The sequence below is a fragment of the Trichomycterus rosablanca genome, chromosome 5 (assembly GCF_030014385.1).
Source record: "Trichomycterus rosablanca isolate fTriRos1 chromosome 5, fTriRos1.hap1, whole genome shotgun sequence".
Taxonomy (NCBI): Eukaryota; Metazoa; Chordata; class Actinopteri; order Siluriformes; family Trichomycteridae; genus Trichomycterus; species Trichomycterus rosablanca.
In genome coordinates this window covers 36,668,616-36,681,887 of record NC_085992.1, presented here as the reverse complement: position 1 = coordinate 36,681,887, position 13,272 = coordinate 36,668,616, and the positions used below count along the sequence as shown (strand labels likewise).

Below are 13,272 nucleotides of genomic sequence, written 5' to 3'. Positions count from 1 at the left end.
TTGCATTACACAGGAGAGACGTTTACTTTGAGTACATTTTAAATTAAAGTTACTTAAGTAGATTTTTAGACTAGTAATTGTACTCGAACTTACTCGAAGTAGAAATTCATTAAAGTAATAGTACTTTTACTTGAGTACAATATTTTAGTACTCTTTCCACCTCTGCTTGCTATGCAGACTGTGGCCGGCTTGCCAGCACCTCAGGAATCTAGTCTGAATTCTGGTCACACGCTGTGTGTCCTCCCACTGGAACCAAGCTAAACCAGTCACAGAGCTCATCTTTCTGTAGGCGTGACAGGCTTCTAAAATGTCCCATTATAAAATCCACTGGGCTTTTTTTTTTTACCTGGTCATCACTCAAGGTCAGAGATAGAGAACTGCGGTCCAGCCCGGTGACAAGGTGCCCTGTCCTATCAGCCTAATCACCTCAGTGTTCTTTAATGGAGATCGTCTCAGTTTGACATCTCATTTTTGGACATGTCAGCCTGTCAGCATTCTCAATATCTGCTGTCAGCCTCCATCTCAAACAAGTGCAGTACTGGAACGTCCTCTGCCTCGCCTATTTTCTATCTGTCCAGACGAGGCAGATGATTTAAGTAGTTATCTGACACGATAATGGAAAATGGTGTATGAATGTTTATAGCCTCATATTTTCAGTAAATTGGGAATATTACATAGCTAGCTGTGATTCTTACAGGCATTAGGAGGAATTCCATCATGTAGACTAAATAACCAGCAAGTCTCGTACAATTTCGAGCCTTAGAGTGGGTCAAATTGCAATCACTGAGCTGTAATTATAAATGTAATGCAGTGATGTATAGGTTATTGCATGCAGAGTGCTTTTGAGCTGATTTAAATACATTTGTTTTTGTTTGAGTGAAAGAAAATAAATAGGGTTATGATTTAACTAAGGTTTGGGAGAAGGGACAAGAACTGACTGGCTTTATATATTGACCATCACTCTCTTCTTTTCTCTTTGATGGATCCTCATACCCACCTCCCCATTTCCTCCACAGCTCTCAATGTTCTTGATTACTAAATTAAAAAAGGGGGTGGGGGTTGGCTGCTAAGCACAAAGAAGAGCCACCCTGAACCCTTACTGTTTTTAAATCACTCCTCATCCACTATAGTAAGATGTGGCCTGCACTCATAAATCATATCATATATACACTGATCAGCCATAACATTAAAACCACCTCCTTGTTTCTACACTCACTGTCCATTTTATTAGCTACACTTACCATATAGAAGCACTTTGTAGTTCTACAATTACTGACTGTAGTCCATCTGTTTCTCTACATACTTTTTTAACCTGCTTTTACTCTGTTCTTCAATGGTCAGGACCACCACAGAGCAGGTATTATTTAGGTGGTGGGTCATTCTCAGCACTGCAGTGACACTGACATGGTGTTGGTGTGTTAGTGTGTGTTGTGCTGGTATGAGTGGATCAGACACAGCAGCGCTGCTGGAGTTTTTAAATACCGTGTCCACTCACTGTCCACTCTATTATAGTTGGTCTAGTTGGTCCACCTTGTAGATGTAAAGTCAGAGACGATCGCTCATCTCTTGCTACTGTTTGAGTTGGTCATTTTGTATGTGTGTGGACATTTTTCGTGTGTGTGTGTGATCTCTGTAATGGGGTGGGTTGTGCCTCGCCACTCACCACTGCCATGTGAAAATAAAAACCTCTGTAGCTTGCACACGAAAGTGGATAGAAAAGCAATAGAGCAGAAATGAAAACTGGTTGTTACAATATAGCAAGGAACTTAAAACCCCTGCAACAACCCCGTTCCTGGAAAAAGAGTAAAGAAAGGAAACCCTGAACAAGCCAGGGATGGCAATGTACGACCATCACCCCACCTCACCAACTGGTGCAGCTTGTGCTCATTGTGGGTCCAAATGTGGGTTCAGCACACTGACTTTGGGGCAGCTCACCTCATGTTTGGACCCATGCTGGGTGCAAGGCTGCAGTAGTTGGTGGGGTGGGGTGGGGTGCCTCTTGTGCATTGACATTTTTGCATTGACAATTTTTGCACCATCCCTTTTCCATTGTGGGCTGCAGATACGTCCGTGTCGTTCTTGTGTTACGTTGTTCCTGTTATTTTGGTACACACATTGCTTTCATCCTTTCCTAGCTAACTCTCAGTACCTGTTGACAGTGCTCATGTGCATAAACATTTTGATCAACATTTCCACCCACTTTGAGTAATCATCTCTTTGCCACCTGTTGCTGGTAATTACCAGCTCTCATTAATAAGACAGTAACCGATTATGCCATAAAATGACACAAATGTGTTAAACATGGCATTAAAATCCAAACAAACAAACAAAATAAAAAGACAGTAAATGACTTGTAGCATCACTCTGATCTGGTCAGAATGCAGGGTATCTGAGCACAGTCCACATTAGCGAATATTGGGCCTGTTGCAGTATTATTAATTCCAAGAGACCTAGACACAGGCTTTATATTTCGATTTTTAGACTAACACTGGCAAATAGGCTGGAATGTTTGCTCTTTAGTGTTGTGTGAACTTTTAAAATCAAGCTGCGCTTTTAAATTTGCCATCACAAGACTGGGTAAATGTTTAACATGCTGTGCATTCAAGATGACCCCCTCCCCAGCCTAAAAAGGAAGGTTTTGTGTAAAGGTTTCTAAAATAAGAACAAAAATAGATGGCAAGAAAAACCATACCTACTTGGTATAGTGTTAAATTTTTTGTACCTGCCACAATTACTATTTTTATTTTTGTAGATTTGATGACACTGGCTAAGTGGGGTAGCACTGTCGCCTCACAGCACGAAGGTCCTGGGTTTGATCCCCAGTTGGGGCGGTCCGGGTCCTTTCTGTGTGGAGTTTGCATGTTCTCCCCGTGTCTGCGTGGGTTTCCTCCGGGTGCTCCGGTTTCCTCCCACAGTCCGAAGACATGCAAGGGAGGTGAATTGGAGATACAAAATCGTCCTTGACTGTGTTCGATATAACCTTGTGAACTGATGAACCTTGTGTGATGAGTAACTACCGTTCCTGTCATGAATGTAACCAAAGTGTAAAACATGACGTTAAAATCCTAATAAACAAACAATAGATTTTATGGATGTAAGTATTTTCCCATTTCTTCATATGAGCACTTTAGGGATTGTCCATTGTGGTTGATCTAAATAACTCTTTGCTAAATGAGAAATGTGTTGTGGGCTTGTGTGTGCAGTGGGATACAGAAGTGGTATTAGATTCATTGATTACTGTAGTCCTGACATTAGTCCTGACATATGCTGTTCTTTGTGATCATGTTTACTAAACTGCAATTCTTATGGTTTGCATGTTCACTGTGCTTTACATGTTACTTGAGTGTAAACAATCCAAGCTCGAAATAATGTTGCACAGCCTGCAGACAGGCTAATTGGCAGCCAGTGTCCAGTAGGTGACATTTCCCATGGAGTTAGGTGATGAATTATTCACCAGCCTAAACAGCAAACACCAAACACTGTTCACTCTCAAATGAACACAGGCTCTATTTATTTGTACTTTTTTCCTTTATGATTGGTAACAGAATGTGAGTTTTTTTTATGGTTTTACCTGTTTAAGTCAAAATACTAAAGATTTAAATTGATTTGGTGTGTAGATTAGTACATTTAGCCGGCCTTAGTGGTTCATTCATCCATTTCTCTCGAAGAACTGCTTTATCCTGGTCAGGATCGTACTGGGTCTGGCATTAACTGGAAAGACTGGGAGCAAGATGTCCACAGATCAACACACACTAATTGTAAAGGAGACACAATTTGCAATACTGGAGTGGCAGTCTGCCTTTTTTTTTTTTATTAGGTGCCACCAGTGTAATGGAGTTCCATGCGCTTGGCACTAATACATTTACTCTAATTCCCACAAATTCACTTTAGGGACAGATGGTAAAACTTCAAATGAATGCCCATGGTTTTTAAAAGCTTATGGTTGGGTGTCCACATTCTTTTGGCTATATAAAGTAAATAAAGTAAATAAGATAAAAGGAAAACATACTGTAGAATATATGAATTTATGGCATTATATAATGTTACATATAAAACTTGGTACATTTTAAAATACTCTAATGAATATACATCGATCAGCCATAACATTAAAACCATCTCCTTGTTTCTACACACACTGTCCATTTTATCAGCTCCACTTACCATATAGAAGCACTTTGTAGTTCTACAATTACTGACTGTAGTCCATCTGTTTCTCTACATACTTTTTTAAACCTGCTTTCACCCTGTTCTTCAATGTTCAGGTCCCCCACAGGACCACAGAGCAGGTATTATTTAGGTGGTGGATGATTCTCAGCACTGCAGTGACACTGACATGGTGTTGGTGTGTTAGTGTGTGTTGTGCTGGTATGAGTGGATCAGACACAGCAGCGCTGCTGGAGTTTTTAAATACCGTGTCCACTCACTGTCCACTCTATTAGACACTCCTACCTAGTTGGTCCACCTTGTAGATGTAAAGTCGGAGACGATCGCTCATCTATTGCTGCTGTTTGAGTTGGTCATCTTGTAGACCTTCATCAGTGGTCACAGGATGCTGTAAACTGATATTTTTTTGGTTGGTGGACTATTCTCAGTCCATCAGTGACAGTGAGATGTTTAAAAACTCCATCAGCATTGCTGTGTCTGATCCACTCATACCAGCACAACACACACTAACACACCACCACCATGTCAGTGTCACTGCAGTGCTGAGAATGATCCACCACCCAAATAATACCTACTCTGTAGTGGTCCTGTGGGGGTCCTGACCATTGAAGAACAGCATGAAAGGGGGCTAACAAAGCATACAGAGAAACAGATGGACTACAGTCAGTAATTGTAGAACTACAAAGTGCTCCTATATGGTAAGTGGAGCTGATAAAATGGACAGTGTGTGTTGAAACAAGGAGGTGGTTTTAATGTTATGGCTGATTGGTGTAGATTTTAAATAGCTGAGGTTAGAAATAGTTTTAGCAATACATTTTAAAATTAGAATTGAACCTCCATCTAAACTGCTAGACATTCTAGATATAGTAATTCTGCCTCTGTGCTTTTCTGATTCATTTTACTGGGAGAGAAGCTTTTGAACCATATACTTCCCCTAATCATTGTCTCTCTGCTTCTTTTTCTTACTTTAAACTCACTTATTTTTTATTATTAACCTCTTTCTAAAATCTAGGCTGCTTTTTAAGGCTTTGTCTCTATAGAGCTAGCAAATATAGATTTTATGTAATAAGAATGATTTCCTGGCTAAAGACTAGACATGTACATCTTTAGTCTCTAAAGTGGCTGGATCTGGTACAGTTTTGCAGAGGGATTAGGAAGAGCCCAATACTGATCTTTAATGAGTGAAGAATGAGTCTCATTATGTATCACTTTTCTAATGAAAGTCTAAGCCCAAAACCTTAGCTCACATCCTCCTGGCAATATTGTAACTTGAAAATTGAGGTTAATTAAGAGTAGTCATTTCCAGAACATTGTAATTTTTTTAAGAAAATGATGAATGTTGTTATATTCTACTGTTATACTGTAGAAAAGAAATTTGAATTTTACTATAGTTTTTCCATTTTCATTCAGTGTTGTCAATGTCTGCCACTTGTAATGAAGAGACCCAGTGTGTACCATCTTCATTAGAGAAACATACCCTGCTAGCACATTTTGTAAATGCTGAGTGTAGAGGCTACCTCTCTTTTCCTGAACTGAATTTTTTACTTTCTGAAAACAGAATGTGTTAAAGTAACAGGTGTTAGCTTTATCTTTTAACTAAAGTGTTTAAAAATTCTAACACTGTGTATGTGTGTGTGTCTGTGTGTGTGTGTGTATATGTATATATATATATATATATATATATATATATATACAGTGTATCACAAAAGTGAGTACACCCCTCACATTTCTGCAAATATTTTATTATATCTTTTCATGGGACAACACTATAGACGTGAAACTTGGATATAACTTAGAGTAGTCAGTGTACAACTTGTATAGCAGTGTAGATTTACTGTCTTCTGAAAATAACTCAACACACAGCCATTAATGTCTAAATAGCTGGCAACATAAGTGAGTACACCCCACAGTGAACATGTCCAAATTGTGCCCAAATGTGTCGTTGTCCGTCCCTGGTGTCATGTGTCAAGGTCCCAGGTGTAAATGGGGAGCAGGGCTGTTAAATTTGGTGTTTTGGGTACAATTCTGTCATACTTGCCACTGGATATTCAACATGGCACCTCATGGCAAAGAACTCTCTGAGGATGTGAGAAATAGAATTGTTGCTCTCCACAAAGATGGCCTGGGCTATAAGAAGATTGCTAACACCCTGAAACTGAGCTACAGCATGGTGGCCAAGGTCATACAGCGGTTTTTCAGGACAGGTTCCACTCGGAACAGGCTTCGCCAGGGTCGACCAAAGAAGTTGAGTCCACGTGTTCGGCGTCATATCCAGAGGTTGGCTTTAAAAAATAGACACATGAGTGCTGCCAGCATTGCTGCAGAGGTTGAAGACGTGGGAGGTCAGCCTGTCAGTGCTCAGACCATACGCCGCACACTGCATCAACTCGGTCTGCATGGTCGTCATCCCAGAAGGAAGCTGACGCACAAGAAAGCCCGCAAACAGTTTGCTGAAGACAAGCAGTCCAAGAACATGGATTACTGGAATGCCCTGTGGTCTGACGAGACCAAGATAAACTTGTTTGGCTCAGATGGTGTCCAGCATGTGTGGCGGCGTCCTGGTGAGAAGTACCAAGACAACTGTATCTTGCCTACAGTCAAGCATGGTGGTGGTAGCATCATGGTTTTGGGCTGCATGAGTGTTGCTGGCACTGGGGAGCTGCAGTTCATTGAGGGAAACATGAATTCCAACATGTACTGTGACATTCTGAAACAGAGCATGATCCCCTCCCTTCGAAAACTGGGCCTCATGGCAGTTTTCCAACAGGATAACGACCCCAAACACAACCTCCAAGATGACAACTGCCTTGCTGAGGAAGCTGAATGTAAAGGTGATGGACTAAACCCAATTGAGCACCTGTGGCGCATCCTCAAGTGGAAGGTGGAGGAGTTCAAGGTGTCTAACATCCACCAGCTCCGTGATGTCATCATGGAGGAGTGGAAGAGGATTCCAGTAGCAACCTGTGCAGCTCTGGTGAATTCCATGCCCAGGAGGGTTAAGGCAGTGCTGGATAATAATGGTGGTCACACAAAATATTGACACTTTGGGCACAATTTGGACATGTTCACTGTGGGGTGTACTCACTTATGTTGCCAGCCATTTAGACATTAATGGCTGTGTGTTGAGTTATTTTCAGAAGACAGTAAATCTACACTGCTATACAAGTTGTACACTGACTACTCTAACTTACATCCAAGTTTCATGTCTATAGTGTTGTCCCATGAAAAGATATAATAAAATATTTGCAGAAATGTGAGGGGTGTACTCACTTTTGTGATACACTGTATATATATATATATATATATATACTGTATATACATATATACACACATTTTGAAATGTCAGTTTTTCTTTGTATTTTACAGTAATATAATATGTAAACAACGGCTGCAAATGTAATAAGGCATTAACATGGTCTGTTTCACAAATTTGCTCACTTGCTTTTCAGTAATGACAAATATTATGAAATGCCAGACTTTTGCATCCACTGTATGTTCATAAACCAATAAACCAAATCAACAAGACAAACCCCTGAGGGAGATACATATTTTATGTTTGATTAGATTATTATATATTTGGCTGATGGTAGTACTTCATATTGTACTTGCAGATATGGACAGCATTAAGACATATAGCTCAAACTAAAGATCATTTTAATACTAATGATAAGGTGAATGTGTCACAACACACAGAGCATCAAACCCTTCTGTGTATGGGGCTGCATGGTCACTGGCAAGTTATAGTGCGACCCTGACCAGAAATCCTCATTTCTCCAGAATGATAGGGATGCCTGGGTACATGTACCTTGCTTACACATGGAAGAGATGTACTTTAGTATAATCCACATTGAATATCATACAGGCAAATATAGCATACACTGTGTAGCAGCTGTGTAGTGAGCGCAAGAACAGTTCATACACCTACCTTATAGAGTGTGTATGTAAAGGAACATTGTTTTAAAATATTAAACAGAATGTATTAAATGTAGCATGTTAATATGTATTTTTCAAGTAGATTGTTCCTTTAATGATCCTCGTAAAATCTATGAAAATGCTAAGGTTGACCTGCAGTGGCAAGACAGTTTTAGTTGGCCTTCGTTTTCTTACATGTACAGGAGTGTGTGTGTGGGTAAGAGTGTGGGTGGGGGGTCATGACTGCACTGAACCATGTGAGATTGCTCAGACCTACCTTTCCTTTTATGCATTCTGTTCACGCTTTGTTCCATGATGCAACCTGAAACGACATACTACATGACCACAGTCATTCTGTGGTAGATAAATTACCTGACACAAACTGGCACTTTGCAGAACAATAAAGGATCTGGAAAAGATTTTTAAATGTAGACATTTGTCTTTCATTCCAAGATCAGAACTGTCCAGATTGTGATTTTATTTGTGGTTCTTAATAGATGTGAAAGCTGGATATTGATGTCTTGGAACTTTGTTGCTAGTGAAGACTTTTGAAAGTACATTAGACGGCAAAGAGGACAAACAAATCAAACCTAACCTCTCACTTGAAGTCCAGATTACCTTAAGCTTTTTCTTATTTTGGACAGATTATGTTCCTATAATGAACCAATTTATTGGAAAAAACAATTATGCTTGGAAGAGTGGACGGTAAATGATAAAGACAATGGCCTGCAACAAGATGAATGAATACAATTAGACAAACCTGAACAAGCTATTAAGAAGTCTGAATACCCAAACAGAGGACAGGATGTTCTGGAGAAACACCTTTCTTTATAACGAGTTTTAAACGCATAAAGCTGCTGTAGTTCCTGTGCAATACTTGAATGTAAATGTAAATGTATAAAACGGATAGTTCCGGTCCTAAAATCTGATTGGCTGAGCCGCGTTCGAAGCCGTTGTAAAATCCCCGATAAACGCACACCTATGACCACCTCACATCATTCCATATTAATACGCCACTGAATAGAAAAAATTAATGTTATTTTCGCCCTCATGTTGCCTAGCAACACTGTTAATCGAACTATTTTGCGTCGCGGAAGAATGCTTTATTGTAAGTTTATACACAATAAATACATTTATGAATTAAACATTGTTGTATTTATTATATTTTATGTTGACCGCCGTTTTATAAAAGCAATAAGCCACTCGAGACCGTGCATTACTGTTATGATTTTAGCACGGGGAAAGAAGTTTTAGGCTTTAAAAACGTCATCCCCGTGCTAAAATCACAGTAATGCACGGCCTCTCGTGGCTTATTGCTTGAATTTAAAATTCCTATCTTAGTTATTTCTTCTAGTTTTTAAGTCTTAAGTTTTATTTTTACTAAACATAGTTTCTCTTGTTATTTATATTTTATATTTTATTATGTTTACACACACCGAGACCTAAGTAACTGCATTTCATTCTAATCATGTACATGGTTTTGAATGACAATAAAGCTGAGTCTGAGGGAAATGTAAAGGCTATACAAAATGGTAGGGTGGCCAGCCGCCCGGCTTTAGGTCGGACAGTCCGGTTTTTCAGCTGCCTGTCCTCCGCCCATGCAACGCTAGGACGGACACTTAAAAATCCTCCTTTTGGAATGAACTGGTTACATTTTTGATCAATATTATCTGTCATTGGCTCAGGCACATGTCAAAACAAATGCTCGCCCACCACTGGCCAATCGCAGAAGGTCCGCCCTCTAAATGCTAGTCTGTGATTGGGAGGTTGAATTTCGCCCGCTCGCTCTGTTGTGCATACACCTCTACCTGAGTCAGTTAGTAAACTTTTGGAGGCAGCGAGGAACAGACTTAAATATCAAAAGTAGACACATGGTGAGTGAAACAGTAATTTGTTATAGAATTCTTGCTTAAATTGGTCAAAAACTCTGTTATATGGGTAATGGTTTCATTCTGTGTGTTGCAGTATCATGTCCCCCTGTTCCTGGTATGACGTCCTCCTTTTGGGGTGTAATGTCCTCCTTTTTGTGACTATGAATTTGGCCACCCTACCCAGTGGGCATCTAAATACCACAATCATTACTGAGCTGTTTTAATGTCATGTGTATGGAATTGGATAATAACACAGTACATTGATCTAAAAATGTTAAAACAATTACACTATTCTCTGGCTCTGTGGGAAGTGTTTTGGCTTGGAAAGAGGCTGCATGGCATGTTGCACATGGTTGTTTTTGAATTAAGTTACTGCAAGGTTGTGCAAGACAGGCTTATACTTGGATTAGTGTCAAGGTGGCAAACAAACCACCAGAGATTATTTAAATATATTCACCAAAAAAAAATGTAGAACCTAAATATGCATAAAATTACCTTCTGTCTCCTTCATTACATTATGTAATGCAAGATTTCTCTCCTGGTATCCTGGTACTATTTAAAAGTTGTTTAAAATGACACATTCCTACACAGTAAACAACACTAAAACAAAAAAAATCTATATATATATACAGTGTATCACAAAAGTGAGTACACCCCTCACATTTCTGCAAATATTTCATTATATCTTTTCATGGGACAACACTATAGACATGAAACTTGGATATAACTTAGAGTAGTCAGTGTACAGCTTGTATAGCAGTGTAGATTTACTGTCTTCTGAAAATAACTCAACACACAGCCATTAATGTCTAAATAGCTGGCAACATAAGTGAGTACACCCCACAGTGAATATGTCCAAATTGTGCCCAAATGTGTCGTTGTCCCTCCCTGGTGTCATGTGTCAAGGTCCCAGGTGTAAATGGGGAGCAGGGCTGTTAAATTTGGTGTTTTGGGTACAATTCTCTCATACTGGCCACTGGATATTCAACATGGCACCTCATGGCAAAGAACTCTCTGAGGATGTGAGAAATAGAATTGTTGCTCTCCACAAAGATGGCCTGGGCTATAAGAAGCTTGCTAACACCCTGAAACTGAGCTACAGCATGGTGGCCAAGGTCATACAGCGGTTTTCCAGGACAGGTTCCACTCGGAACAGGCTTCGCCAGGGTCGACCAAAGAAGTTGAGTCCACGTGTTCGGCGTCATATCCAGAGGTTGGCTTTAAAAAATAGACACATGAGTGCTGCCAGCATTGCTGCAGAGGTTGAAGACGTGGGAGGTCAGCCTGTCAGTGCTCAGACCATACGCCGCACACTGCATCAACTCGGTCTGCATGGTCGTCATCCCAGAAGGAAGCTGACGCACAAGAAAGCCCGCAAACAGTTTGCTGAAGACAAGCAGTCCAAGAACATGGATTACTGGAATGCCCTGTGGTCTGACGAGACCAAGATAAACTTGTTTGGCTCAGATGGTGTCCAGCATGTGTGGCGGCGCCCTGGTGAGAAGTACCAAGACAACTGTATCTTGCCTACAGTCAAGCATGGTGGTGGTAGCATCATGGTCTTGGGCTGCATGAGTGTTGCTGGCACTGGGGAGCTGCAGTTCATTGAGGGAAACATGAATTCCAACATGTACTGTGACATTCTGAAACAGAGCATGATCCCCTCCCTTCGAAAACTGGGCCTCATGGCAGTTTTCCAACAGGATAACGACCCCAAACACAACCTCCAAGATGACAACTGCCTTGCTGAGGAAGCTGAAGGTAAAGGTGATGGACTAAACCCAATTGAGCACCTGTGGCGCATCCTCAAGTGGAAGGTGGAGGAGTTCAAGGTGTCTAACATCCACCAGCTCCGTGATGTCATCATGGAGGAGTGGAAGAGGATTCCAGTAGCAACCTGTGCAGCTCTGGTGAATTCCATGCCCAGGAGGGTTAAGGCAGTGCTGGATAATAATGGTGGTCACACAAAATATTGACACTTTGGGCACAATTTGGACATGTTCACTGTGGGGTGTACTCACTTATGTTGCCAGCCATTTAGACATTAATGGCTGTGTGTTGAGTTATTTTCAGAAGACAGTAAATCTACACTGCTATACAAGTTGTACACTGACTACTCTAAGTTATATCCAAGTTTTATTTCTATAGTGTTGTCCCATGAAAAGATATAATAAAATATTTGCAGAAATGTGAGGGGTGTACTCACTTTTGTGATACACTGTATGTATATATATATATACAGTATATATATATATATATATATATATATATATATACAGTATATATATATATATATATATATATATATATATATACAGTATATATATATATATATATATAAGGAGGTTAAAAAAGTATGCAGAGTAACAGATGGACTACAGTCAGTAATTGTAGAACTACAAAGTGCTTCTATATTGTAAGTGGAGCTGATAAAATGGACAGTGTGTGTAGAAACAAAGAGGTGGACTGATCAGTCATAATGACCACCTTCCTAATATTGTGTTGGTCCCCCTTTTGCTGCCAAAACAGCCCTGAACCGTCGACTCCACTAGACCCCTGAAGGTGTGCTGTGGTATCTGGCACCAAGATGTTAGCAGCAGATCCTTTAACTCCTGTAAGTTTCGAGGTGGGGCTTCCATGGATCGGACTTGTTTGTCCAGCACATCCCACAGATGCTCGACTGGATTGAGATCTGGGGAATTTGGAGGCCTCAAACTCATTGTTGTGCTCCTCAACCATTACTGAACCATTTTTGCTTTGTGGCGGAGCGCATTATCATTGAAAGCATGGGCACCCTGACTGGTCTGCGGCTATGCAGCCCCATATGCAACAAACTGTGATGCTCTGTGTATTCTGACACCTTACTATGAGAACCAGCATTGACTTCTTCAGCAATTTGAGCTACAGTAGCTCGTCTGTTGGATCAGACCACACGGGCCAGCCTTCGCTCCCCACGTGCATCAATGAGTCTTGGCCGCCCATGACCCTGTTGCCAGTTTACCACGGTTTCTTCCATGGACCACTTTTGAAAATTTTGAGATTTTTGCTGGAAACCAAGACAAGACAAGCAGTTTATATGGATGTCAAGTTAGTTACTATTTAGTTATGGTTTTAGAAAAAAAAAATCACACAGGAGGAAACCCCGCAGCCTTTCTTATTGAGTAACTGGGTCAGTTTAGAGACTCTTAAATAGTGTCAGTGAATCTGCAGCCTTATCCACAAACCAGGGTTCAAGCTCGGTGCAGCCTTAAAGAAAACACACAGACAGAAAGGAATTGTAAAGTGTGTATATGTCTGTATGCAGATTTGTCCCAGTAGGCATTTT

The 13,272-nt window shown here is 40.4% G+C and overlaps 1 protein-coding gene across 1 annotated transcript in view; it reads left to right on the top strand.

Moving 5' to 3' along the window:
• Positions 1–13,272, top strand: part of kcnma1a (potassium large conductance calcium-activated channel, subfamily M, alpha member 1a) — a 229,067-nt gene that overhangs the window by 98,740 nt on the left and 117,055 nt on the right. The gene's annotated exons all lie outside the window — the stretch shown is intronic.